The sequence below is a fragment of the Triticum aestivum genome, chromosome 1D (assembly GCF_018294505.1).
Source record: "Triticum aestivum cultivar Chinese Spring chromosome 1D, IWGSC CS RefSeq v2.1, whole genome shotgun sequence".
NCBI classification, from domain to species: Eukaryota; Viridiplantae; Streptophyta; class Magnoliopsida; order Poales; family Poaceae; genus Triticum; species Triticum aestivum.
In genome coordinates this window covers 21330605-21336355 of record NC_057796.1, presented here as the reverse complement: position 1 = coordinate 21336355, position 5751 = coordinate 21330605, and positions in this window count along the sequence as shown.

The following is a 5751-nucleotide window of genomic DNA, read 5'->3' as shown; positions in this document are numbered from 1 at the left end:
AATGAAGTTCATCTGATTATGAACTCCCACTCAGATAGACATCCCTCTAGTCATCTAAGTGAAACATGATCCGAGTTTAACTAGGCCGTGTCCGATCATCACGTGAGACGGACTAGTCAAGATCGGTGAACATCTCCATGTTGATCGTATCTTCTATAAGACTCATGCTCGACCTTTCGGTCCTCCATGTTCTGAGGCCATGTCTGTACATGCTAGGCTCGTCAAGTCAACCTAAGTGTATTGCGTGTGTTCCGAGGCCATGTCTGTACATGCTAGGCTCGTCAACACCCGTTGTATTCGAACGTTAGAATCTATCACACCCGATCATCACGTGGTGCTTCGAAACAACGAACCTTCGCAACGGTGCACAGTTAGGGTGAACACTTTCTTGAAATTATTATAAGGGATCATCTTACTTACTACCGTCGTTCTAAGCAAATAAGATGCAAAAACATGATAAACATCACATGCAATCAAATAGTGACATGATATGGCCAATATCATCATGCTCCTTTGATCTCCATCTTCGGGGCACCATGATCATCTTTGTCACCGGCATGACACCATGATCTCCATCATCATGATCTCCATCATTGTGTCTTCATGAAGTTGTCACGCCAACGATTACTTCTACTTCTATGGCTAACGCGCTTAGCAATAAAGTAAAGTAATTTACATGGTGTTATTCAATGACACGCAGGTCATACAAAAATAAAGACAACTCCTATGGCTCCTGCCGGTTGTCATACTCATCGAAATGCAAGTCGTGATTCCTATTACAAGAATATGATCAATCTCATACATCACATATATCATTCATCACATCTTCTGGCCATATCACATCACATAGCACTTGCTGCAAAAACAAGTTAGACGTCCTCTAATTGTTGTTGCAAGTTTTTACGTGGTTTGTAGGTTTCTAGCAAGAACGTTTTCTTACCTACGTATGACCACAACGCGATTTGCCAATTTCTATTTACCCTTCATAAGGACCCTTTTCATCGAATCCGTTCCGACTAAAGTAGGAGAGACAGACACCCGCTAGCCACCTTATGCATCTAGTGCATGTCAGTCGGTGGAACCTGTCTCACGTAAGTGTACGTGTAAGGTCGGTCCAGGCCGCTTCATCCTACAATGCCGCTGAAACAAGAAAAGACTAGTAGCGGCAAGAAGAATTGGCAAACTCAACGCCCACAACTTCTTTGTGTTCTACTCGTGCATAGTAACTACGCATAGACCTGGCTCATGATGCCACTGTTGGGAATCGTAGCATAATTTAAAATTTTCCTACGCTCACCAAGATGCATCTATGGAGTCTACTAGCAACGAGGGGAAAGGAGTGCATCTACATACCCTTGTAGATCGCGAGCGGAAGCGTTCCAATGAACGTGGATGACGGAGTCGTACTCGCCGTGATCCAAATCACCAATGACCGAGTGCCGAACGGACGGTGCAGCGACGTCTCCTCCTTCTTGATCCAGCAAGGGGGAAGGAGAGGTTGATGGAGATCCAGCAGCACGACGGCGTGGTGGTGGATGTAGCGGGTCTCCGGCAGGGCTTCGCAAGCTTCTGTGAGAGAGAGAGAGAGGTGTTGCAGGGGAGGAGGGAGGCGCCCAAGGCTGTGTCTTGCTGCCCTCCCTCCTCCCCTTTTATATAGGGCCCCTGAGGGGGCGCCGGCCCAGGGAGATGGGATCTCCAAGGGGGGCGGCGGCCAAAAGGGCGGAAGGGGTGCCTTGCCCCCCAAGGCAAGGGGGAAGCTCCCCCCTAGGGTTCCCAACCCTAGGTGCATGGGGGGAGGCCCAAGGGGGGGCGCCCCAGCCCACTAAGGGCTGGTTCCCTTCCACTTTCAGCCCACGGGGCCCTCCGGGACAGGTGGCCCCACCCGGTGGACCCCCGGGACCCTTCCGGTGGTCCCGGTACAATACCGGTAACCCCCGAAACTTTCCCGGTGGCCGAAACTTGACTTCCTATATATAATTCTTCACCTCCGGACCATTCCGGAACCTCTCGTGACGTCCGGGATCTCATCCGGGACTCCGAACAACTTTCGGGTTTCCGCATACATATATCTCTAAAACCCTAGCGTCACCGAACCTTAAGTGTGTAGACCCTACGGGTTCGGGAGACATGCAGACATGACCGAGACGCCTCTCCGGTCAATAACCAACAGCGGGATCTGGATACCCATGTTGGCTCCCACATGTTCCACGATGATCTCATCGGATGAACCACGGTGTCGAGGATTCAATCAATCCCGTATGCAATTCCCTTTGTCAAATGGTATGTTACTTGCCTGAGATTCGATCGTCGGTATCCCAATACCTTGTTCAATCTCGTTACCGGCAAGTCTCTTTACTCGTACCGCAATGCATGATCCCGTGACTAACGCCTTAGTCACATTGAGCTCATTATGATGATGCATTACCGAGTGGGCCCAGAGATACCTCTCCGTTACACGGAGTGACAAATCCCAGTCTCGATCCGTGCCAACCCAACAAACACTTTTGGAGATACCCGTAGTGCACCTTTATAGTCACCCAGTTACGTTGTGACGTTTGGCACACCCAAAGCACTCCTACGGTATCCGGGAGTTGCACGATCTCATGGTCTAAGGAAAAGATACTTGACAGTGGAAAAGCTCTAGCAAACGAAACTACACAATCTTTTATGCTATGCTTAGGATTGGGTCTTGTCCATCACATCATTCTCCTAATGATGTGATCCTGTTATCAATGAAATCCAATGTCCATAGTCAGGAAATCATGACTATCTGTTGATCAACGAGCTAGTCAACTAGAGGCTTACTAGGGACACGTTGTGGTCTATGTATTCACACATGTATTACGATTTCCAGACAATACAATTATAGCATGAACAATAGACGATTATCATGAACAAAGAAATATAATAATAATAACCATTTATTATTGCGTCTAGGGCATATTTCCAACAGAGGTTACTCAACTAGATGGCATTGCACGCCTAATGGCCCTGAAGGCAAACCATAAGATGAGCATAATTTGCTTCAATGATTTATTGTCAGTTATTGCTAGCATGTTGCCTAAAGAAAATATATTGCCAAAGAACATGAACAAGTCGAACAAAATCCTCGGTTCACTTAAGATGTCGTATGAGCAAATACATGCTTGTCCAAACGGATGCATGTTATTTAGAAATGAACATAAAGATACGAATTATTGTGTCAAGTGCAAATCCTCTAGGTATATTGAGGTAATAGATGATGATGGTAGCAAGAGGCAGCTCACAATTGCCGTCAATATCCATCGATATCTTTCATTCACAGAAAGGATCTAGAGGGTTTATATGACCGAGGAAACTGCCCAATATATGAGATGGGCCACCGAAGGGAAGATGTACAATACAAAAAAGATGCAACATCCACGGGATGGTGAAGCATGGAAGAAATTTGTTGAAATTCATAAGAAAACAGATGACTGGAAGAGTGTAGCTGTTGGGATAACAAGCGACGGGTTCAATCCATATGGTTTGATGGCTGCCATATACAGTTGTTGGCCAGTATATGTTATCCCCCTGAATCTGCCCCCTGGCGTTTGCATGCAACGACACCACATGTTTCTGACGTTGATAATTCCAGGTCCTAACTATCCCGGGAAGCATATGAGTGTGTATATGGAGCCATTGGTGGACGACTTACTTGTTGCTTGGAACAACGGCGTCCGGACATACGATGCTGTTTCAAAGAAGCACTTCAATATGCATATCTGGTACCACACATTGCTACATGACCTACCGGCATGTGCGATATTTTGTGGTTGGTGTGTAAAGGGGAAGTGGCCTTGCCCAGTGTGTCGACAACGTGTGACTTTCATTTGGCTGGCTAAGGTTCACAAGTATGTATGCTTTGACCAACATCGGCAGTTCCTTCGTCTTGATCACCCATATAGACAAGACGCTATGCACTTCCAAAAATGTGTTATTGTTGATGACCCGCCACCACCTATTATGGCCGGTGCCCAGCTTAAGGATGAGTTAGATGCTCTCGAGGAAAAGCTTGATGGGAATGGTTTTGTGGGATATTGAGAGACACACCAGTGGACTCACATTCCAAGCTTATGGAGGCTCCCTTACTTTAAAGATCATCAACTTCCACACAACATTGATGTAATGCACACTGAAAAGAATATTGCGGAGGCCTTACTCGGCACGCTCCTCGACACCGAGAAGTCAAAGGATAACATTCAGGCTAGGATCGATCAAGCCAAACTATGCAACAGGCCAAAATTAAATTTGGTGCCTCGTGCAAAAGGTAATTCTTGGAAGAAGCCACCAGCCCCTTTCACCCCTTCAATGCCTCAAAGGAAGGTAATTCTCCAATGGATTGTGAACAACTTGTACTTCCTTGATGGATATGCAGCTAATTTCATGAGGGGAATATGGCTACAAAGCGAATAGGAGGCCTCAAGAGTCATGACTACCATGTATGGCTTGAGAGGATAATGCCTGTGATGATTCGAGGGTATGTCAGAGAGGATATTTGGCGAGTGCTGGCGGAGTTGAGCTACTTCTTCCGTCAGCTTTGTGCCAAAGAACTAGATTATGAAGTGGTTGCAAAGTTGGAGGAACAAGCACCTAAGTTGCTATGCAAGTTAGAGATGATATTTTTGCCAGGTTTCTTTAATCCGATGCAACATATGATCTTACATCTCGCGTATGAGGCTAGAATGGGAGGACCCGTGCAATTCCGATGGCAGTATGCACCTGAACGGGAGTTCAAGCATCTCCGTGGGAAATGTAAGAATAAAGCCCGCATTGAAGCCTCCATAGCCGAGGCATACCTGAACGAGGAGGTGGCCACGACCACGACAAAGTACTATCATGACAGTATTCAGACTAGGTTAAATCCAGCTCCTCGTTACAATGAAGAGCCCACTAGTAATGTTTCCGACCTTAACTTTTTCGAAGGCCAAGGTGGCAATGCAAGTGGACCAAAGCCCAAGAACTTTTCGCCTACTGAGTGGTCGACTATTATGATCTATGTCTTGACCAACATGGAAGAAGTGCAACCGTACATAAAGTAAGTGTAGAACACCTTTATTGACAACTACTCACTAGTCTTGAGTTCTAACTCGAATTCTTCCCATTGCTAGGGAATTCCAGAACGAATTTTGAAAGCTACCACGGCCTTCTAGCGACGAAGAATCAGCAGACCTTCTTGGAGATACCACTACACCACAAGACTTAATTGGGGGCAGTTAATTGCCGGGAGAAAAACATGTCTAAGGGAAAACTATCTGCCGGGACATGTCTTACTGCCGCTAGAAGCATGTTAAGGCGGCCTAACTGCCGAGAGAACTACAGTAACAACGGCACACCAACTACCGGTACACTTTCCGGCACACACGCACTGCCGGGAGGACTAAATGTCGGCCCACAGTCTGCCGGCCCATGCTGGAGACCGTCTTCGGCGCGAAACGGTAAAAAGGCCTGGCGCGCCAGCCAGTAAAAGAGCCCGCGACTTGACGAAAATTTTGGCCCATCGTGAAATAGACGCGCCGGCCCTCCGGCGACCAGATCCGCAGCGCTACCCCAAATCGCCCCTGCCTCCACCAGATCGACCGCCCCGCCGCCCACTAGACCTAGCGCATCTCACCGCCGGCGCGCGGCCACCTCCAGCGCTCCTCCACCCATCACCACCGGAGCTCCTCCACCCCTCACCACCGCAAGCCGCCGCCACCCCCGACCATCCACCATCGCCGCTGCTCCAATGCA